This window comes from Mustela nivalis, assembly GCF_964662115.1.
Source record: "Mustela nivalis genome assembly, chromosome: 7".
Lineage (NCBI taxonomy): Eukaryota > Metazoa > Chordata > Mammalia > Carnivora > Mustelidae > Mustela > Mustela nivalis.
In genome coordinates, this window is record NC_139026.1 from 66,583,022 (window position 1) to 66,607,848 (window position 24,827).

At 38.8% G+C, this 24,827-nt stretch overlaps 1 pseudogene across 1 annotated transcript in view; it reads right to left on the reverse strand.

Moving 5' to 3' along the window:
• LOC309870256 (liprin-beta-1-like) overlaps positions 1-24,521 on the reverse strand; it is a 48,758-nt pseudogene extending 24,237 nt beyond the window's left edge. Inside the window, exons 1-10 of the transcript in view lie at positions 24,465-24,521; positions 23,113-23,208; positions 21,343-21,417; positions 20,293-20,406; positions 19,248-19,379; positions 14,607-14,699; positions 14,192-14,284; positions 12,724-12,838; positions 9,440-9,501; positions 6,202-6,286 (exon numbers count right to left, since the gene is read on the reverse strand). The product of the transcript in view is annotated as a liprin-beta-1-like (transcript). The remainder of the gene's footprint in view (positions 1-6,201; positions 6,287-9,439; positions 9,502-12,723; positions 12,839-14,191; positions 14,285-14,606; positions 14,700-19,247; positions 19,380-20,292; positions 20,407-21,342; positions 21,418-23,112; positions 23,209-24,464) is intronic.
• Positions 24,522-24,827: the final 306 nt, after the last annotated feature.

Below are 24,827 nucleotides of genomic sequence, written 5' to 3' on the forward strand. Positions count from 1 at the left end.
TAGAAAGCCTGAACAGACCCATAACCAGTAAGGAGATTGAAACAGTCATTAAAAATCTCCAAACAAACAAAAGCCCAGGGCCAGACGGCTTCCCGGGGGAATTCTACCAAACATTTAAAGAAGAACTAATTCCTATTCTCCTGAAACTGTTCCAAAAAATAGAAATGGAAGGAAAACTTCCAAACTCATTTTATGAGGCCAGCATCACCTTGATCCCAAAACCAGACAAGGATCCCACCAAAAAAGAGAGCTATAGACCGATATCCTTGATGAACACAGATGCGAAAATACTCAACAAAATACTAGCCAATAGGATTCAACAGTACATTAAAAAGATTATTCACCACGACCAAGCGGGATTTATCCCAGGGCTGCAAGGTTGGTTCAACATCCGCAAATCAGTCAATGTGATACAACACATCAATAAAAGAAAGAACAAGAACCATATGATACTCTCAATAGATGCTGAAAAAGCATTTGACAAAGTACAGCATCCCTTCCTGATCAAAACTCTTCAAAGTGTAGGGATACAGGGCACATACCTCAATATCATCAAAGCCATCTATGAAAAACCCACCGCAAATATTCTCAATGGAGAAAAACTGAAAGCTTTTCCGCTAAGGTCAGGAACACGGCAGGGATGTCCATTATCACCACTGCTATTCAACATAGTACTAGAGGTCCTAGCCTCAGCAATCAGACAACAAAAGGACATTAAAGGCATCCAAATCGGCAAAGAAGAAGTCAAATTATCACTCTTCGCAGATGATATGATACTATATGTGGAAAACCCAAAAGACTCCACTCCAAAACTGCTAGAACTTATACAGGAATTCAGTAAAGTGTCAGGATATAAAATCCATGCACAGAAATCAGTTGCATTTCTCTACACCAACAGCAAGACAGAAGAAAGAGATATTAAGGAGTCAATCCCATTTACAATTGCATCGAAAACCATAAGATACCTAGGAATAAACCTAACCAAAGAGACACAGAATCTATACTCAGAAAACTATAAAGTACTCATGAAAGAAATTGAGGAAGACACAAAGAAATGGAAAAATGTTCCATGCTCCTGGATTGGAAGAATAAATATTGTGAAAATGTCTATGCTACCTAAAGCAATCTACACATTTAATGCAATTCCTATCAAAGTACCATCCATCTTTTTCAAAGAAATGGAACAAATAATGCTAAAATTTATATGGAACCAGAAAAGACCTCGAATAGCCAAAGGGATATTGAAAAAGAAAGCCAACGTTGGTGGCATCACAATTCCAGAATTCAAGCTCTATTACAAAGCTGTCATCATCAAGACAGCATGGTACTGGCACAAAAACAGACACATAGATCAATGGAACAGAATAGAGAGCCCAGAAATAGACCCTCAACTCTACAGTCCACTAATCTTCGACAAAGCAGGAAAGAATGTCCAATGGAAAAAAGACAGCCTCTTCAATAAATGGTGCTGGGAAAATTGGACAGCCACATGCAGAAAAATGAAATTGGACCATTTCCTTACACCACACACAAAAATAGACTCAAAATGATGAAGGACCTCAATGTGCGAAAGGAATCCATCAAAATCCTTGAGGAGAACACAGGCAGCAACCTCTTCGACCTCTGCCGCAGCAACATCTTCCTAGGAACAACGCCAAAGGCAAGGGAAGCAAGGGAAAAAATGAACTATTGGGATTTCATCAAGATCAAAAGCTTTGGCACAGCAAAGGAAACAGTTAACAAAATCAAAAGACAACTGACAGAATGGGAGAAGATATTTGCAAACGACATATCAGATAAAGGACTAGTGTCCAGAATCTATAAAGAACTTAGCAAACTCAACACCCAAAGAACAAATAATCCAATCAAGAAATGGGCAGAGGACATGAACAGACATTTCTGCAAAGAAGACATCCAGATGGCCAACAGACACATGAAAAAGTGCTCCATATCACTCGGCATCAGGGAAATACAAATCAAAACCACAATGAGATATCATCTCACACCTGTCAGAATGGCTAAAATCAACAAGTCAGGAAATGACAGGTGCTGGCGAGGATGCGGAGAAAGGGGAACCATCCTCCACTGTTGGTGGGAATGCAAGCTGGTGCAGCCACTCTGGAAAACAGCATGGAGATTCCTCAAAATGTTGAAAATAGAACTGCCCTATGACCCAGCAATTGCACTATTGGGTATTTACCCTAAAGATACAAATGAGGTATCCAAAGGGGCACGTGCACCCGAATGTTTATAGCAGCAATGTCCACAATAGCCAAACTATGGAAAGAACCTAGATGTCCATCAACAGATGAATGGATCAAGAAGATGTGGTATATATACACAATGGAATACTATGCAGCCATCAAAAGAAATGAAATCTTGCCATTTGCAACAACATGGATGGAACTAGAGCATATCATGCTTAGCGAAATAAGTCAAGCAGAGAAAGACAACTATCATATGATCTCCCTGATATGAGGAAGTGGTGATGCAACATGGAGGCTTAAGTGGGTACGAGAAGAATAAATGAAACAAGATGGGATTGGGAGGGAGACAAACCATAAGTGACTCTTAATCTCACAAAACAAACTGAGGGTTGCTGGGGGGAGGGGATTTGGGAGAAGGGGGTGGGATTATGGACACTGGGGAGGGTATGTGCTTTGGTGAGTGCTGTGAAGTGTGTAAACCTGGTGATTCACAGACCTGTACCCCTTGGGATAAAAATATATGTTTATAAAAAATAAAAAATTAAAAAAAAAAAAAGAAAGAACCAAGCTGGAGAATATCAGTGGTACAACAAACTAATTCTAAACAGCAACACAGTCACCATGAGAAACTCAATATTCATCATTCATCATTTCTGTGTTCTTATTTTTTTATTTATTTTTAATAAACTAATAATGTATTTTTATCTCCAGAGGTACAGGTCTGTGAATTGCCAGGTTTACACATTTCACAGCACTCACATCATCATTTCTGTGTTCTTAAAGCAAAACAAAACAAAACAAAACAAAAACCACATACATATAAAGAAGAAAAAACAACAATAGGCAATCTTCTGATTCCTTAAGATGATCCTTCTGTGCCATTTATTTTAAAGAAGAAAGAACAGCCTTATGGACAAATGCAACCACATACCCAGGAAAGCGGCCAACTTTGAGAACTACTTCTACATCTTCAGCAATGAAAAGGATTAGCTGCTGAACAACTATGTCAGATATTCTTTTTTAAAACCAAAAATTGATGCTTAAAACACTATTCTCTGAATAGTACAAAATCCTAAACTCATTTAAAGCTGTTAACTAGACTTACCTTCTTATATTTTTATTAGGCATTTATTCTAATTTCATTAAAATGTAGGTATTATTCGCATTCTCTAAGGACTAAGTAAATACAAATACTAGTTAGAAATCACTGTTTATAAACTATTCATTAGAACAGGACATAATTTTCAATGGTGGTTAAAAACTCCCTCTTTTTAATATACAAATGTCAGTAAGTACATGATAAGATGTCCAATACTTTTCATCACGAGGGACTTGTGACGAGAATACTTAAACACTAAACCAATTAAATCAAAATCATATCAAATGTACAGGATTGTGAAGTTTCAAATACCATACCAAGTGTTGGCAAGTGATACATTGCTGTTGGCAATGTAAAATAATACAACTAACTTTGGAAAAGAAAACGAAAAACAACCTCCTTTTTCTACACATTTTATATGCATTAAAAAAGATGAAAAAAAGTACAGGAGGGGTGCCTGGGTATCTCAGTTGGTTAAGTGTCTCTCTCTCTCTCTCTCTTTTTTTTTTAAGCTTTATTTACTTATTTGAGAGAGAGAGAGCATTGCATGCACGCACAGGCCAGGGGAGGGACGGAAGGAAAGAATCTTCAAGTAGCCTCCACCTGAGTGCAGAGCCAAGGTAAGGCCTGATCTCACGACCCATAAGATCATGAGCTGAGCTGAAAGCAAGAGTCGGACGCTTAACAAACTGAGCCACCCAGGTGCTCCAAACGTCAGACTCCATCTCTGCTCAGGTCTTGATCTCCAGGTCGTGCGTTCAAGCCCTATGTTGGGCTCCATGCTGGTCATGGAGTCTATTTTAAAACAAAACCAGATTAAACAAACAACAACAACAACAAAAAACCCCATGAAACTGACAAAAATGATCATGTCAGTGCAATTATGAAGAATACCTCTTTTCTTGATTTTCTTATGTTTCATAATTATAGAAATTAATGTTTTCCTTTGATTTTTAAATATAAAAACTACAGTATTGAGATTCTATAAAATCAAATACTGTTTTAAATGTTATGACTACAGGGGTGCCTGGGTGGCTCAGTGGGTTGAGCCTCTGCTTTCGGCTCAGGTCATGATCTCAGGGTCTTCTGCTCAGCAGGGAGCCTGCTTTCCCCTCTCTTTCAGCTGCCTCTTTGCCTATTTGTGATCTTTCTCTTTGTCAAATAAATAAATAAAATCTTTAAAAAAAATAAATGTTATGACTACGTAAAAATTAATCACTTGTTAATTTGCAATACTGTCTAAAAAGAGACACTCTCTTGAAGGCAGAGAAAATGCTGAGTGATGAGAATCGCTGTAAGAACACTGACAGAGGTTCATTTGCTTGTTCATTTGGATATTTAAAATTTTAACATACACTAAGTCCTGTGGAAAATAAGATGAAGATCCATTTTTTTTTCCCCTCTCAGAAATCCTCGTCTGAAGTAGGATTTTCTTTCTTTTTGAACTCATCGAAATTGAAATTCCAAAATCTGAGTATTTCACAAGTATCTCTGAAAAAATTTATTACTCATGTTTACTTTTAGAGCAAATAACCCCACCTTGCATTGCTAATGAATGAGAAAACTTCCAACGTTCTTAACACTTTTGTTTTAAATGACCCCCAGAGATTTTCCACATTTGAGGATGGCCAACTGAACCATGCACCTATAGAATAATACCACATCAAAAGGCATAACTATTTTATTAAGTTTTTAATTCTAATTAACATACAGTGTAATACTAGTCTCAGGTATACAATATAGTAATTCAAAACTTCCCAACATCACCCTGTGCTCATCCCAACAAGTGCACTCCTTAATCCCCATCAAAGCGTGACTATTTTTACTTAGATGTCTTATGGTTTTGGTTTTATTTTATGTTTTAACTTAACACATTCAAAGCTGAACACAACCCCCCTTAATCATTTCAGTGCGCCCTCACTAGGCTTCGCTACCTTGGTAAATGGAATCATCACACACCCACCCCCCACCCCCGGTCGCTTTAGTCAAAAACATCAGTCTTTCTTGATTCTTTCCTCTTCTTCACTCTCATCTAATTCGTCACACCACTGTGTTAGTTCGAACACCAAAATGTGTTTCTAATCAGTACCATTATTAACATTCCATTTGGAATCCTGCAAGAGCCTCTTGACTGGCTTCTCTTCTTCTGATACTGCTCCCTCCTCCCAATATGGTCCATTTGTTACGAAAATGCCGCAGACTTGTAAAAACCCTTCCGTGGATCCCTCTGGGCTCACAGAGCTGAATGCCTCACATTGCCTGACCTGGCCAACGCTAACTTCTATCCGCTCGGCTCATCTCCTCTCATCCTCCCCCTGATCACTTCCTTCCAGTCAGTCACAACGGTCTTTTTACTACTTAAATACACCGAGCCCATTTTCCCCATAGGCTCTTTTAATAAATAAACAAACAAACAAACAAATAAATAAATGAATGAATGAATGAATAAAATTTACTTATTTATTTTTGAGAGAGAGAGAGAAAGCATAAGCAGGAGGGAAGGGTAGAGGGAGAAGCAGACTTTTTGCTGATCTGGGAGGCCAATGCAGGACTCGATCCCAGGACCCTGGGATCATGACCTGAGCTGAAGGCAGATGCTTAACCCACTGAGCCACCCAGATGCCCCTCCCCCCAGGCTCTAGAACACACTGTTCTGTCTAGAATGCTATCTGATGAACTCCACACAGAGGTTCTCCTTGACCAACCAGTCCACAGTATTCTCTTTGGCCTACTCACCAAGAAAGTGTGTGATATTGTTTCCTAATGATATTGTTGAATAAATGAATAAACAAACTATTTTGGAATAATGGATATTCCAGGAAAATGAAAACAAATGTTAAAGTTCATAGCCACTTAAAATCAAGTAAAGTAGAAAAACCTATAGAGCTACAGTACCTTTGTTACCTTGGGTCAGTATCACTGTATCTTGCATCTTCTTGTACCTATTCAGGCACTGTCGAAGATCTTCTATTTTCCGATCCTATTAATAAAATAAATTGTCATCTTTAAACTATGACTTTAAACAGTAAAAGTAATTGCAACACAAAGAATAGGGAGACATGAATTATTTACATTATTCAAGGAATATTTCTAAACTTTAGTAAAACTGGTAATATCTACATTTTACCAGTTTTCCTACGTACATCAGAGATAGAGAAAAAGTACCTCTAAATTTAGAGATCCTATCCTTCAGCTGCCATCTTTAAAAACAAAAACAAAACAAGGTAATAAGATACAAAACAAAAACAAAAACAAAACAAGAAAAAAATCAACTTTAATTATTCTCCTCTCCAACTTATGGGCAGGTCTTGAAAGAAAGATCTACTACACCTGTTGTCTTTACCTGCTGTCATCAATCATAATCTGGCCTTTCTCTTCTCAAAACACTCAGCCAAAGTTGTACCAATTAGTCATCAGAGTCATCAGAGACTTCACATTTACTAAAAATAAGAGAACTTTTCATCCTTTTTCTAATTGGACCTCTGATACTTGACTGACCCCACTCTTTCCTCCTTTTTCCTTCACTTTTCTTTCCACTCTTTCTTTTCTTCTATTTTGATTTCTTAATCCCTTGACCAGATAGATATTCTACTTCCACTATCTACCCAGCCCAGTCTATAAAATGTTAGTGCTTTAAGATTTTGTCCTTTACCCCCACTCTGGTGGATCCTAAAAAAATGGGCTCCCTAGCTCTTCTCTCACTGGTTTTGGGCCTGGCCATGTGACTTGCTTTGGTCAAAGAGATATCAACAAATGTGGTTAGGGTTTGCCCTCTCTCTCTGCTCCAGGGAACCTTCACTATGTGAAGAAGCACAGGCTAGTCTAATGGAAGACGAGATATCATTTGGAAAAGAGACATCCCAGATGGGCCCAATCTACGCAAGGATGTTAATCACTAGACATGTGAGTCACACCAGCCTAGACCATCCAGCCCCATCCCACCCACCAGCTAACTGCAGAGATCAACAAAGCCAGCCCAGACCAGGAGAACCCCCTAATCAACCATCAGAAGTATGAGAAATAATAAATGTGATTTGTCATGGAGCAAAAGCTAATTTACATATCAACTATAGCTTAGTCTCCGAAAATCTATAATTCTGTATTTTTCCTAAAATGGACTGGGTTCACTCCCTACCCCATCTATAATTATACATTAACCCCCAAATTTAGATTCATTTTCCAACTTTCTATGAGAAATCTCCTTTTAAAAGTCCCATGAGCACATCGAAGTGAATGTCTCTAAAATTAAGCTCATTATTTGCCCCTGGTACTTGAGCTTAGATCCCCTTAACTCTTTGAGGGCACTATCATTCACCTCATTACTCAAACTAGAAACTTGTTCTCAAATCCCCCCCCCCCAAAAAAAATTACTTCAAAGACTTTTACTTACTCGAGACAAAAAGAGGGTGAGAGAGAGAGAAGAAGAAGCAGGAGGAAGGGGCAGAGGGAGAGGGAGAAGCAGGCTCCCACAGGGAACCTGATGTGGAGCTCAATCCCAGGACCCTGTGGTCGTAACCTGACCGAAGGTAGGTGCTTAACCAACTGAGCCACCCAGGAGCCCTCAAATCCAAAATAAGGTTTTCAAAAACCCTGTCAACCTGTGTAAATGTCAGCGTCATATACCCCTCTACCTTATCTCATTCTGAACTTTCCCAACATGCACTAGGCTGTGCCAAGTCTGGGCTTTTGAGACATGTTTAGTTCATAGATACTCTCCTTAGCAGCTTTCGTTTTCCTGATAAACAACTCTTGCCTTTCCTCAGATTTTGCTCAAATGCAACCTCTTTGAAGCCTTCTGGAACTACTAAAAACTTATGTCAGCGTTGGTGCTCCTAAAGCAGTTTGAATGTCTAGTAAGCCCTCAGTCAACACTGGGAGATTTGTTTGTTATTGATGCTTTTTGAGAGAGAGAAATTAAGACTAAATGAATTTGTGATTACTTTTTTAAAAGTAAAAGCTATGGGGGCACCGAAGGGACTCAGTCAGTTATGCGTCTACCTTTGGCTCAGGTAGTGATCCCAGAGTCCTGGGATCAAGCCCCATATCAAGCTCCCTGTTCGCTGTTTTTCTCTCAAATAAATAAAATCTTAAAAAAAAAAATAAAGTAAAAACTACATGGGCCCCTTGCTAATGACTTTCCTTTTTATTCCACAGTGGTAAAGACTAGCAAAAAGAAACCTAAATATAGGTGGGTGGAGAGGGCAATGAGTTTATTTCCTAATAAAGAGCAAATAAAGAGAATGAACGGCAAAAATATAGAGTAAAACAGAGAACACAAGAATTAGAGAAAGAAACAAGCTGAGACAAAAAGATCAAGGCAAAGTTCTTTGGCAGTTGCTTGTTTTTTTACTTCCTTGAAATGACTCTTTTCTTGGGAAAATGCCTCCTTGTCCTATTCATTGAGTAACATGACGTGTAAGAGTAGTTCTGATGATGCGAGCTGAACCCGACTGTTGCTGTCCGCTGGGTATATGGCTGATCAGGTAGGCCATGAAAAAACACCTTGCTTTAGAGGACACTGTTTCCCTGCTCTCATCAGAATGAAATCAGTGAAGCAACAGGAAAGAAGACTCTGGAGTCCCTGGCATTTGGCCAACAAAGCTAAAAGACAGCCTAGGGCCATATTTTATTTCATGGTACTGATGCCTCTGTTCTCGTATCTCACCTCTCAGGAGAACAGAGACAATCCCTCATGTGAAAGAATCCAGGAGTGTGAAGAAAATGATATGAAGAAAATTAACCTCATCGGGAAGCTAACAATTGTCAGGGACCACCCCTTTCAGAGTTCATGCGAGCCCAGAAAGGATGCACTATGGACTGTATCCTTTCTCTCATTTCCCACCTGAATATAAAGAAATGATCTCAGGGCTTGAACATTTTTCCAGATTCACAGGGAGGTGGGAGAGGGAGATCTCAGTGGACCCAGTGCTGCCGGTCACCACTCTACCCACACAGTCACAATGACAACTGCCATCACCGAGAGCAGGCACATGAAGGTAGAAAGGCAGAACGGCTGTCCCTCAACATCAGTAGTGTGTAGGGTTCTTCCAACCTGGCATATCTCAAGAAAACTCATGGAGTGATCAAAATGGTGGTACACACCCACATAAATACTTTAATTTCATCTAGATACCTTTTCTTCATTTGCTGCCATCAAAGATTCCATAGCCTTTTTCATTTTTTGCACTTCAATATCTGTAAATATCACAAGAACACGTCAGAAGTCAGTTTTGTTAAGGTGTGTGACAATAACAAGGGGCTAACTCTTCAGACTGAAGTGTTTTAATGAAATGTTTACCGTCCATATCCTCTTTTGGGGAAAATCTGAAAAATGAACACCTTCCATGTCGCCGCCTGAATAGTTATCACTCCAGAAAGCAAACAATATGGGTCAAAGCTAACTACCCTCTCTCGAAGCAATAACAAAATCCTCACGAGAACACGGAAGGTGAAATTTCAGTGCTACAACCATGAAAACACAGCTTTTCAATTAAAAAAAAAAAAAAAAGAAACAAGAAACCTAGAAAGCAGTGGGCGAAAGCGATGGACGGTGTACACAATGACATAAGCAGAGGACAGGATACTCAGTTTTAACCAAGATGGAGGCATGAATGGCAAGAGCCTGATGGAATGTGGCATCTATAGCAGTCATGCTATGAAGGTGGTTGTAGGTTCCATACAGAAGGATAAGTACTTTGCTTCATCTATAAACATCATTTATGACACTATTTTAAAAGGTAAATGTGATTTTCCTTAAAATTTGACAGTCAAATACAAAAGCACATTACTTTAATAATAAAAGAACCAATATTTTAAGATGAAATGTCAACCTAAAACGAAATCACAAATTAAAAAAATTCAAACAGAAAAAAAAATTGAGCTAAGGTTACCTGCTTCTGAGAAAAACAAACAAACAAACTACTACTTAAGGTAAGTTTTAAAATGCATCATTCATCACTGATACAACACTTTCAATATGAAGGTATATTCTGTAGAAATTGTTTTTTTTTTTTTTTGATGCCCAATTCTCTGGGTGTAAGAATTCAACATCTGGAGGAAAGAGTCTATTAATTAATGATTTATCTCGATGAGGCTGGTTCTGTTAATCAGCCTGGGTACAATCTTGTCTAACACCAACAGGGTATGTTTAGTTCCTAATGTAGATCTCAGGGAAGAAATGGGCTACAAAACCTTGAAAAGTAATTTTCTCCTCTGATACTCTGTCTCCCGAACTACAAAAAAAATTCTTCCTCCCCTCTGTTACTCTGGGTGTTCTGCTATACCCTGTGGAGCAAAAGGGCTGAATCGGGGGGGTGGGGGGGGAGAAATCAGCAAAATGACCTTTTACTCCTTGTTTTTACTGTTTGTTTATTTACCCTCTATTTTGTGCACTCTGAAGAAATGGGGAGCTTATCGATGAAGCAACTTCACATCTTTGGTGAGATAAATGTTTTTAAAACACATGCAAAGAACAGTCCAAGTAGTACTTTTGGTGAATTTAAAGGCTGATGGAAAGACACCAAAAACCTTACTTTTGTCTTTGAGCTTCTTTTTAAAATTTTCATCTGTGCAGGAAAACCCATCGAATTGGAAGTTAGTATATACATTACAACAATAAATATTTTTAAAGTACTATTATTTAGTCTTTTGCCTAAGATAAAGAAGCTAACCCTATAAAAACTGAATATTAAACACTATTTTGTGGCTTTAGGAATGGTACTGCAATGCATGAAGCTCTGTGTAAGGTTAGAAAGAGAATATAATTCATCCAAAGACCTAGATTTGAGTTCCTACCTCTGTCACTTCTTCTTTGTGAACCCTGATTTCCTGGCATATTAAAGTTAGGTCTGTGGAATACAAGCACTCCTTATACTCTACGGGGTGAAAACACCATTAGTGATGTTTGGTTGTAACATTTCCATTACGGGTCAGCACATGGCTTTCCTGAATGTGCCCAGCACTTGGCTTAGGACACATGAACCTCACCACTCAAATTCAATGACTCTGACGTGGTCTACCTCCCGTTCAATGAGATGAGTCCACTGATCACGCAGTGAGATCTTATGCCAACATCAGATTGCTATGAAGTTTCTAAACATTGCTCCCGACTCTTGTGTTTATCGGGCTGTGTGTTGGCGATAAGCAGTTCATAGACCAGCGTCCGTCTTTGGGAACCACTACTCCAACACGTCCTCTAGCCCACAACATGATTCCATTTTATTCTTAAAACCCTAAAGGCATGACCTATCTGTGAACGTCCTTTAAAGACTACACAAATCTAGGGATGCCTTGCTGGTTCGTTCAGTCAGTATATAGTATGTGATTTTTGATCTCGGGGAGGTGAGTTCCAACCCCATGTTGAGTGTAGAGCTTCCTTAAAAAACAAAAAAACACAACGCCAGAATTCTATTATATGCCAAAATACACAAGGGGGGAAAAATCCTTCAATGGTTGATGAGTTAGCTTTCTGATCCATAGGGAATTACAACTACAGGGATATAAAGCCAGGGTATTCTAGAACCAAGAAAGACATTATAGGTAACCTAACTGAAGCCCTTCATTATTCAGACAGTGAGGTTACCGATGCTCACATAAAAATGTACTAAAGCTACACTCAATGGAATTTTTAGTTTCAAGAGTCAGAAGTTGCTTTGTAGTTTGCATGCCACAGTGATTTATAATAGCAAAGAAAGGTTAAATCAAACCTAGTAGTGTTGTCAGGTGTTCTGTGCATTTATATTTCCAAATATAACATAAAAAACACATTTCATTCAAGTTATTTTCTATCACATATAACGTGTATTAAAAATGACAGTCCATACAATATTCAAGACAAACTTCCTCAGTTATGAGAAAAATTTTTGATAAATTCACACACGTTTTCAAAAAAGAGGATTATTTTTGCTTTCTAGCAGGTTGAGGGCTCAGTCCACCATAAGAAATTTTCCTTGATCTTCCAAAGATGCAAAGTCCTTTCCTCTCTTCTCTCAAAAGTGTAGGAACGGTTTCTAAATCTCTTAGTTCATGCTGTTTCAAGTTCAGTTCAGAGGGAGATTAAACCTGGGACATGATAATGTTCCCTTTTAATGCTTTCTATCACTTCCTTGTACTGCCATCAGAACAAGAACTGTCTCAACAGAATTCACAACTTAGTAATGCATAATAAACACCGCATGAAGTACAGAGTTGCTCTCCTCCAGCTGCTGAAGAGGAAGCTACTAGATCCCCAGGCACAGGGAAGAGTTTCGGAGGAGGCCCTGCTGTCCTGGCCTCAGCTGGTTTCCGCTACCCTTCTCCTTTCTCTGAAAGGACTCACCACTGACACGGGGTTCTTTTGCAGGTGTGGGGAGGAAGGGAGGGCTGCACAGGGAGGTTTCTAAGAAAGTAAGAGAACAAATGTCAAATGTATGTGCCCACCTCGATCGAGAATTTCCACCCCTTCTCCTTTCATCTTGCACACCAGTTTTTCCTGTAGCCTTTTTACTTCAGATTCCTTCTCTTCCAGCTGTTCTTTTAAAGATGCCAGTTCGTCCTACAAATGATAAGCTCGTTTTACAACAGGGAATTATGACTAAAGGAGAATATTCAGGGAGCATGTTAACTCTTAAGTCAATAATGAGTTTTTGGGAATGAAACAAAAACGATAGGAATCTAGATGCAGACTTCAGAAACCAGACAGTGGCAAGAGGAAGCAGGAAGCAAGACAATTAATGAAGGTCAATGTCTAATAATTCTGGAATAAGTGTTTCAAGTTTCTGTGTGACCAAATTAAAACAAAATGCTTTAAAGTGTAATTAGGACCTGAGTAGCCTAAGTTTTAAAGCTTATGTTAAACAAACAAAAAAAACCCTCCCCCAGTTAATCCAGGATGATAATCAAATTAGACCCCGAGTGTCATAAAAGCAAAATAAAATGCAAATTGGAAAATATATATCAAGACTTGACTGAGATTTATTTAGTATTTCAAGATGGCATTCATGTTCCCTGAGCATGAACAAGGCAGAGCTTAATTGATGGGTAAGGTAGCAAGTGGTGAACAATGTTAGCCAAATCATGGGACTAACTAATTCATCTTCATCACCAAAATAAAAGGACAGAGTCTCCCACAACAATGGAAAAAAGATTTAACAGATTTTAAATCCCCCCCCCTTCTTGTCTACTATGTAGCTATTAAAGATTCCAAGTCCAATATTCTATTTACTAATGTTAAATTTTCAGTTTAATTTTGGTGAAGAATTAGCTTTAGCAAACTGAAATTTTGCTGGCTGTATTTTAGCACAGAAAATAAAGCTCTGCAGTGCTAATAAGTGTATTTTTATAACTGATAAACATTTTATTTTCAGTCTCTTAAGGTAGGTATTGTGTTTAGTACTATGAGAAGATCTCCAAAGACGCAAGAAAGCTGGCCCTATACTTTTTACTTATGATAGGCATGGATCCCAAGTACAAGGAATTTTCAGTAGCACTGGCAAAAAGCTTCTTTACAGCAGTAATTTCAACTCACTGTCAGGATACAGTTAACCTGTAAGAAAGTCCCAAAGGAAGAAGCAGTCTGAGGCAAAATGGATATCTTTTTCCAGGTGCATTTTTACAACTATTTTACCAAGCTTGGATCTCAGGTACTCTAAGAGAATGAGATCAAATTTCTAAATGAATATTTTTATTTTGCCCATTTATTATTTTTCATTAATTATTTCATATGTTTCTGAAAACAACATCAGGGATCGCACTGGCCCTTCCATCAGCTTTTTTAAATGTATTTTTAAAAAAACAGATGACACACACACGATGAATGCACATGCTACTGAAAAACACTATCACGGCAAAACAGCGCAAGCCAGAAAGCAAACAGGCCCAGGACCCCATTACCCAAAGTCTACTACACCTTCAGTGACTCCCATTTTTGTTCCATCCGCTGCTTTTCATACTGCATCTGACCCACCTTGATTTTCATGCTAGAAAGTTTGGCCATTAAAGACTGATAGAGAGACAGAGGTGTGAAAGAAACCACAGATAGAAAAAGACAAGCCTAAATATCCAAGAAAATAGTATCGGTTTATAAAGGAGGTTAGGTTAACTAACAGAAATAACAGGTTATGTTTCACTAGATTAGTTAAAGCCCCAATTTTTAAAAATTCAGAATAGTGGTGTTCAAATTCAAGAAAGTCTCCAGCTTGGGGGGAAATTTCATTCACTTGTAAGATAACTTCTTTATCATCTATTGAGTTGAGAACTTGTATTATGGATCATAGGTAAGTGAGGCAGGCTGTTTACAAATTTTTGCCATTGAGAAAGCTTACCTTGGTTGATTTCAGCTTTTTTTCATACTGAAGTCTTTCATTGTCCATTTCACTGACTCTTAACCTCAAATCATTGATCTCTTGCATTAGCCCCTGTCAAAGGAGGAACAATGAAACATATCAGGAAAGCAACAACACACCTATGTAGGCCAAAATAGCAGCTTGGAAACCTAGTCAACAAGCCCCTGGGTTCAGGTTGTAGGAATTGGATCAGACAAATGGAAATAAATGTATCTCCCTGAGGCCCAAAGCATCTTTCTAGTTAAAACACTATTTTAAATTCTCCATGCATCTGGCCCACAATCATGAGATTATGGAAATCAAAGGTAATTCTTTAAAAATTAAATTCAAATAATTAACATATAATGTATCATTAGTTTCAGAGGTAGAGGTCAGTGATTCATTAGTCTTATATAACACCCAGTCTCTTCACATCACTGCTCTCCTTAATGCCCATCCCCCTTACCCCATCCCCCCACCCCCCACCCCTCCAGCAACCCTCAGTTTGTCTCCTATGCTTAAGAGTTAAAAGGTGACTTTCAATTTTGATTAACAAAGGTAGCCAATCGCATACATCAATCATCAGCTATTTCTGGACTAAAAATCACCATATAGATTCCAACTTTAAAAATTAACTAGAAAAATTTTCTTTAGTAAAGCCATTACTTTTAGGGCCTTTTCAGTGATCTGTGGATTATTTATAAAAATATTTTTACAATTTCTTCCTTTGTCTAACAAAAATATAGATTGTTCATCAACCCAGTCTGGGAGAATGGAATGGAATTTAAATCCTTTTATTGTTTTTTTTGAAATGTAAACCTTTTAAACCAAGGATTCTCAGCTTGAGGGTGGATGAGGGCCCTGTAATTTACAAATACATTGTCATAACATGAATGTTACATTTGGAACAGAAAAAAGAAAATAATCCTAAGGTTTTCATAATACAAATACAGCCAGAAGCTTTTCTCTTTCACATTAAAAAAAACAAAACAAAACAAAAACTAATTTGCTTGTAAAACTTGTCTAAGTGTTCTAAGAAACAGTAACATATTTTTGTCTAGAGCCCAGACAGTAGGAAAAGGGAATCAGAATGCCACACAATACCAACTTCAAATACTGTGGAAAGGATTTCTTTTTTGATTACAAACCATCAAGACTCCACCAATGCTTAACATGTTTTTATTCCTCATTTTACAAGTCCTCTACTCCTGAGCCACAAATAAACAGATGACAGAACTATACAAAAATGCCATAAAAAAGAAGCAATACCATAAGAAATAAAACTTTCTTACTAAACTTCTATGAGTAATGATTCACACATGGGGAGAGGGATGCCTTTCCTAAATTACTTAACAGTACTATATAATAATTACTCATTAGTTATTATTATAATTATTTTTTCTTTTTTTTGTTGTTCCTAAAGAGGGGGGAAGAAGGAGAGACGTTTCAAGCAGACTCCCGCTAAGCATGGAGTCCTAGGCAAGGCTCAATGAGATTCTGACCTGAGCCAAAATTCAAGTCAGAGGTTTAACTGACAGGGCCACCTAGGTGCCCCTAGTACAGTTGTTATTAGTACAGTACCTCAGTAAGGGAACAGCTGTTTCCTCCTTTCACGAATGAGGTCAGGAAGTGTTTGACATCATTTAATAACATTTTAGCTGTGATTCCTTATCTACAGGTTCGGAATTCAAGTCTAAGGAAAAAGTCAGTTTCTCCCATTTATTTATCCCCCATTTATTAATCATTCTTGCATACTAGAATTCTTAGTGACCTTCCTTCATCTCCTGGTCTTTTTAATATATATCTTGCCACTTTTTCATGGCTAGCAGCTTTGAATTCCTATTTGGTATTGTCTTATTTTAACTCTTCTTTTAGAAACAGTGACAACTTGCAAAAAGAAGTAACTAAAAAAACCACAATTATAAATTGAGATAATTTTTCTGTTAAAAAACAAACAAACAAACAAACAAACAAACAAACCCTACCCAAATTTCCCTTCTGGCAACACTAAGTATGAATGTAAATCTCCAACCTGAAAGAAGTCCTGTTTTTCCACAGTCAGTCAAGCTGGAAAATCTGGAAATAGCTCAATATAAGACTTTAAAATAATGGAATTCAAATTATTTCCAATTCAGTTCTTTATAAAAAGAAAACCCTTGTTACTAGTCCCTTTTCCCTCTCCGAGAAACTTCAGGCTCCGCAGAAACGTCATTTCTGGCATCTGTACTCTTACCAGAAGGGGGCACTGTTGAATAGTGTTAAGCATCTCCTATCAGCCATTCCAGGCAAGTCTTCAAAATTCCAGGATTTCAAGACTTTTACCCTTAATCTTTCAGAAGTGCCTGTATTTCTTCCCCACTCCAATATTTTCTTAGAAATTAATCTCCAAATAATCTAAAATTCTAAGACAAAGTTAAGGAATTTTGGATTCATGAAACAGCCAGGGAAATTTTTGTTTGTTTTTAAAGGAGGCTCCAGACCCAATATGGGGCTTGCACACTCTACTGACTGAGCCAGCCAGGCGCCCCCACCAAACATTTTATTAAGGGAACAAAAATAGGAAAGAGCATATTCAATTCGGTTTTAATTTTGAGGACTATTTTATTTGTTGTTATATGTAATGAGGTTGATCAGATTATAGTTTATAATCTCTAGATATGCATGTGGTATTTTACCAATAGTGTTAAATATCTTAGAAAAAAATCAAGGATTGAGTTTACTGAAAGTCTGATGACAGGATCACTTTGTTTATGATTGAAAATGCATGAGTAATGAGTAAAGGAAGGAAGCACCAGGAAAAAAAAAAAAAAGTTTTATTAAAAAAATGCAGACACGGCACCTGGGTGGCTCAATCGCTTACATCTCTGACTTGATCTTCGGCTCAGGGTTATGGGATCGAGCCCCACGACAGGCTCCTCACTCAGCACAAAGTCTCTTGAGATTCTCCCTCACCTTCTCCCCCTGCTCACACGCTCTTTTTCTCTCAACTCAATAAAATCTTTTTTAAAAAAACGCAGACAAACTCAAGAGATGTGACTACTGCTCTGGAGTCTTACCAAAAAATCCTAACACATCCACTTCTATTTAGTCCCAATGCTTGGTTAACATCCCCGATCCAAATTAACCAGTCATGCAGGATGACTCCCCCTCAGCTTTAAGGACACAAGGGAAAGGGCCAACTCTTGACCAGAACACTGCGACGTCTTTCCCTGCACCAGAGTAACCTCCATGGCACGCAGTCCATCTGTTGACTGAACTCTGTCATGTTATGCAGCAAGTGTGGAGTCAGGGAATGACAGAGAGGAAATAGAGGAAAATATCCAAATGGATTTTTTCAAGAAAGCACAAAAGGGACAATTTTAGAGAAACTGGATGACTTTCTCAGCTCTGTTCTAAGAGCCCCAGCCTCAATCAAGTGAGGAACATGCTCATATAGGTGACTGACAAAGAACTTTTGAAGATTGAACGTGAACTAAGTTGGGGATTTCCTTTTGCTGTTGAGGAAGTAACACATACGCCAAGACCTTCCATTACAGTTCCATTTTGGCAGAAAATTGAATTTGGAAAATAGCAATGGAGTAAATCTCACTAAAGCCAGTCTATGCGGGACTTGCCCACAGCTAGTAACATACCTAAGGGACCCTGTTATCATGATGGTACAGAGTTGGCTTCAAAGAAACGTGTGCAAAGAAAACAGAGGGGGAAGAATACTTAAATGAGTTCTCCTCTCCGCTTCTTGGGACGCAGTTTCTAATGCAGTATGACAACTTTCCATACTCCAACCGAGGAAACAAAAGAGAGAGAAAGGAAGAGATTCGCTGGGAGATAAGGGAGTCCTGCAGATCTTCAAATTTTTTCCAAATAAACAGATTTCAAACGGATATGCTCTCTTTTCCCAACAACAAATAATAAGCAAATAAAAGACCCAGATTAACAATAAAACAGCCCAAAGAACAAAACATGTTTAACCACAAAAATGGGTACTTCAAGTTGTAGAATCTATCCCAAATTTCACAAAAGTATACTGAGCTTTATTTAATTGGTATGATTTATGTGTGGAAGAGACCAAAAGTAGAAGGCCAAACTGAATAAACTCTAAAAATCTGATTTTTATGATTATATAATAAAAGCATGTTCTCTGTACATATTTTCAAACCTACTTATTATATAGAAAATAATCAGTAAAATTTAAAAATGGCTATTAGTAAAGTGATACACTTAAACCCATTATTTCCATAATGAAGAAAACCACTACAGATGGACAGGAGGACGGACAGGAGGACAGACAGGCAGACGAACAGAGAGAAGCTCCAAATGTCACAAAGTGAAAAGTTCTTTCTAAAGACTAATGAAAGCATTAAAATTTCATATCAAAAGTCTCACAATTTAAAAAAAGGTATGAACAACAAAAAGTCTCACAATAAATATTGCCATGAGCATTTAGTGATTAAAAAGTCAATGTAAAAGAAGCCAATGTAATTAAAGATTATTCCTAAAAAGGAGCACGGATGAACGAGAGCACGTAGCCATTAACTACCTCCCCCTCACGCCTACAAGGAATTTCAACTTGCTCTGGAAATATGTGTATGACATATACACACGCACACGCATATGTATGTTAAGGGGGAGGGTATCACTTACCTCCGTGTCTCTGAACCTGTCTTCATAATCCAATCTATCCTTCTCCACAGCGGTCAGTTTAAGCTTCAAGTTAGATATTTCAGCCATCAGATCCAACTTCTGAGTTTCTAGGGATGTCCTACTCAGAAGCTCCTATTGGAATTTAAGAGATACACTCAAAACTTGTTTTATTACAAATCACCACATATGATTGTGTCTTACCCTGCAAAGCAGTAACTATCAAGTCGGGAATGTGGTAAAGATTAATCACTAAACAGATAAAATTTGAAAATATTATCTGCTTCTGTGAACCTTCATGGAGCAGAACTAAGTGTGCGCTTACTTCCTGGGGAGACGTACATGCTCTAGATATGCAGAAATCTTAACTGCTTCAAAGCCTGATGAGAACACTGATGCTGACAGGGTCGCTCTGTGTTAGGCACTGTTCTGATGTGGTTCGATCCTCAAAACAACTTTCTAAAGCAGAAACTCCTACTAAAGATAACTCAGGAATTATCTGTGTTCAACAAATGAGGAAGGTGAGGAACAGAGAGGCTGAAAACCTGCCAAAGGTCATACAGCAAGGATGTGGCAGAGCAAGGACTCAAACTGAAACAGTCTCCCTCCAGTACGTACCCTACCCGCTATATTATAGGCCCTCTCGTCTACGAGCACTGTGTGTGTGTGTGTGTGTGTGTGTGGTGTATTACAAGTTTGGGTTTGTTTTCTTTTCCCCATAAAAGTCACATATGGTACGTATCTTTTTTCTTAATCATAAAATATATGCTCATATCTGGGGGTTAGGAAACCATATGCAAATTTAAAGAAGAACATTAAAACTACCTATAATCCTATCAGTATTTTATTCCAGATTCAAATTACATGAACGCTTTCTATGTTATGCATGTGTTTTGAGACCCTGTTACCCTCGGTTTTTGCTTAAACTATGCCAGTCTCGGTGAATCATGAACTTCAATGCTGCGTCCGAGGGGACACAACAAACAAGTGCAGAACTTCAAACAGGCGAGCAAGAATACCCCACCTCAGTGACGGCTTCTGAACATACCTGCTGCAGCATTTCCTCTGTGGCATTCAGCTTCTCCCGGTGCTCTTCAAGACAAAATTCCAAATCTCGAATCTTCTCCCCCTGAGCATCCACGTGGTCTGTTAACACACTTACCTGTATATAGAGCAAAATACTGCAATAGATTAGGAAGGATTTGGGTCCCACTACAAACTTTATTTCTCTAAATAGAACAAAAACTGGAATGATGTCACTACCCATTTGTTGTAAGGGGAAAAAAAAAGCTGTCAATAAGACAGCAGTCCTTTACAATCCTATCTAAGTGATGCTTCTTGACCTGCAGACTCCCAATTTTTAAGGAGGTTAGGGCTGATTGGGGATATGCAATACCTTGTAGTTATAGGTTAACTTCATTTCAACCATTTTATGCGAGAGGGTATGTGCATAGATCATCATTTTGGGGAGGTTGGAATGGGAGTGGGAGGTAGTATTAGAGATTAAGAGAGTTACGTTTGAAAGAGAAGCTGTCAAGGACTACACGTGAGTCTTTCCCCACGATCACCAATCCCATAAATACACTGCAATTTACTTAACTCAAAATACCAAAATAAAAATGTTTGTCGTGCATTTAAAACATTAAGAAGAAGAAAACTCAAATTTAGCCACTAAACCAGAGTCCGCTACTCACTTCTGTTCTGTTCAGCTCACAGGATCATTTTTAAAATTGAAAATTAAATAGATTCAGATTCAAAAACATTCAGGTTTATGAAAATCTGTGGTATAAAATTGCAATTTATGCTGTAAATTAAAAACACCAGATCAACTAAGATGACAGACCAGATCAGAAAGTCAGCTTAGATGACACTGTGGCTGTCATCAGAGGAGCCGAGGCTGCTCACTCTAGACCGGGGAGGCACACCTTGGTGCTACCACAGTCCTCACCACTCCCTATTGTGTGTACGTACTTATTTCTATCAGCACTTATTTCTATCAGCAATCCGGCTCCCAAGCATCTGAATATGCCATCCCAATTTAAAATGGTCTTTGTAAATATGTTGTGGAGGAAGAATAGCATTGTTAAAAATCACTTGCCTGAAGAACGAGAGATTCGTTATCATTCTCTAAACGTGCTAGCCTTTCTTGATACACCTCTCCATTTCCATTTGTCTGAAAAGATGAAGGAGTACGTGTAAGGCTTGACTCTCTTTAAAACTGAAACGACTGTGAGCAAATAAAATGGCATACATTCTTAATCCAAGGAACCTGAATAGAATTCAGCCAGCTGCTGCCACCACTGCTAGAAAACACGAGTCTAAAACTTGGTCCATTTGCCTCAAAATAGGTAAAATGGGCATGGTAGGCATGTTATCACCAAACCAGACAAGTTCCCATCAAGCAGAAAAATCATGACCTAAAAGGAACAGTGGTTACTAACATGCTCGCAGGGACGCATAGCTGGGTCATACGAAGTTTCGCGAGTGTGTGGTCAGGCAGAAATTACTTATGCCCCCTGAATGATCTGTGCTATTTCTGGGTGGGGGCACTGGGAATGTCCTGGGCTGCCCTTATGTGCCTCCCCTCTCCTCCCAAGTTGCAAACCCAGAACTGCAAATGCCTGTCTTTACAGAGGAGGCCTTGGGGGCAGCTCATATCAGCTTCCTCCCTGTTACTCAGGACCAAATCTCAGGGCAAGCCTTCCCTTTGTCTTTGAAGCCTTTCTTCCTTCCCCTGAAAGCTTAGGAAGCAGTCCACAACTACTTCCCCAACCATCCCCATCCACACCTTACCAGGAACTTTATTAGCTCCCATTCTGACTTCACTCTTTGTGACTTTGCTCAACTCTATTAGGTTACGCCAAGCTCCCGCAGAGCCTGGAAACAGGTATCATCCTGCAACCACAGCACTGGCCTGGGGCTCTGCTTAGATTCGTGCTCACTTTCTTCACCTCCCTCCAGCCCCGCACGTTTTTATCAGATTCGGACATGTCTGTGCATGGTGTAAATGCTGAAGGAAACACCGATTGGGAAAGCGAGTCACATTTTTCTTTTTCTCAGCTGTCTCATATATAAAAGCCATTAAGGAGATACACAAAAAGGCTCACGGAGAGCACACAATATAAAAACATCATTTTGAAATACAGCAGTATATCTGATATGTCCCTTGTTATCTCATGTAAGTAGCTCATAATCATATGAGGGGTAATCCCAATAGAATTTCCTGATTCCTCATTCAACTACAACAGAAATAAAAGCCACTGGAGCTCAAATTAGTTAGATAGGGCCATCCAGAGGTCAATGAAGAAAGCAAATAACTTCAGGGGCGCCTGGCAGGCTCAGTTGGTTAAGCATCTGCCTTCAGCTCAGGTCATGATCCCAGGGTCCTGGGATGGAGTCCTACATCAGGCTCCCTGCTCAGCAGGGAGTCCGCTTCTGCCTCTCCTCCCTGTGCATGCTCTCTCATTTTTTCTCTCTCTGAAATAAATAAAATCTTAAAAAAAAAAAAAGAGCAAATAACTTTAGGTTTAAACCAGAGAAACACAAACTCAACCTTATTGTCCAAGAACACAGCAGATGTGACATCTATTATTTTCCAGAATTAACTGGTATTCTTATACTACCTTTCCAAATAATGCAGTTTCCCATATAAATTCTGGAAGTAATAAAAGGCATGTGTTGAGCGCACGCACACACACGTACATGCAAATGCTAACAAAAAAGGAAATTGCAGCATGTTGCTTCTAAAAACTTAGATGCACTGGATACATTGCCCATGAGGCCACAAAAGAATCAGAAGCTAATGGAGGAAGGCTGCAACATGTATTTAGAGTGGATAAAGTTTTTTAACATCAGCTTGACCACATACCTGCCCTATAACCATTGCATAATTCTGGTCATATTGTAAACCGAAGTATCCAAATACATTACAAGTTGTGGCCTGAAAGACTTCCAACCCCAGGGACTGCCATGAAAATGAAATTTACGTAATTTCTTAAGGACAGTTTTTTGGAACAGAGCCAGGATGTATGATACACGTTCTCAATCTGAAGCAGTACTCAGACTGGCCTTCTACAGCTTTGAATTCCTCATTCTGATGATGAATGTTAGCAGGCATCTGCTTTTAAAACCCCACGTGCTTTTATAAACAGATACATTTCATGAGGTAGAAAAAAAGGTTTCTGTTCACTGAGGATAAAAAGTAAAAGTTGTTATTTCTTCCGATGGAAAGATTAGAAATGCTGCTATAGCAAGTTCTAGAAGGGTTTCACGAAGCTACTGCATTTGAAATGGAAATCAGATGTTCCAAAATCAGTATCACAAAACGATCTTAGAATCAAAATACTAAAAACTGACTCACTATGAGCATACATACTCACACTTCTCGAGACTAGTGATATTTACAAGAGTTCATAATGCTCAAGGAGTTCTTTTTTTAAAAGACCACAGGTCACCACAGCAAAACAAAGCCAAAGTTAAGAATCACCAATGGAGTAGTTAAATACTTTTCAAGGAGTGCACTGACCTAGTCAAGCAGGTGAAAGTCTAGTCTCTTCACACATTTATTTCTATTTCTGCCAATTCTGTTATCTTGGACTTAAGAATCCTTGCAGGAGGTAAATTCCATTAGGCAAATACCTTACCACCTCTGTTTTTCCTCCAACTCCCAAGCTTTACCAACCTGACCACTCAAAACCTCCCCACGTGGCATGCACTCTCGAAATCTATTCCTTTGGCGCGAGCCGTATTTCCCACCCTTTCCTCATCTTTCCTCGCTCTGTAAAGTCCAGCTCAACCTGGGCTTGGCCTGTGAAGTGTTCCTTGAGTTAACTGTTCACTCATAGGCCAGTTAGAGATTCCAGATCGTGGAATCCTCATCGTGGCAGGCAACACACTGAACAGATGAGGTTAGACGTGGCTACATGTATGTTCCCCTCTTCCAACAAACTGCCTTCTTTGTGAGTAGGTTTGCCTTTGCACCTGGCACACAGTGAGTTCAAACCAAATGACTATGGAATGAATAACGAATGATAGGTGTTCAATAACCATCAGATGAATACAGGATGAATGAACACTTGGTTGCAAGTTGGCCCTCTCACTTCTCACTCCGTGGTTGACCTGAAGCCTGTACTCCCTCTTGCTACCATGTTTAGGAGGTGTTTTCAGAGCCTTTTTAATGGACTATACTTGAGACTATCTTGCATGAACTCCCTTACATACTATCTTCTCCAAAGCAGAGTATATATGGCCTCCGACATCTTCCCTTTCTTCCGCCATCTTGGGGGAATTGAGTCTTACTTCCTGCTCAAAGCTCATTATTCCACATAACCTTTGGATCCTTAATTTCCTGCTTCCCTGAGACTTACAATTACCACCTCTACCCATACTATTCTCAGTTTCTTCCTCCTAGTGAACTTTCTTCCACTGGCCATTCCAACATCTACTCCAAGGCTGTGTGTCCACCACTATACTCACTCATCATTCCTCTCGGCCTCTACAAATCCATTTTTCTTAGCCAGTTCTCACCTCCTCCTTCTTACCTTATGCCATACTCTCTTCTGCCCCTACACTGGTTTCCCTTCT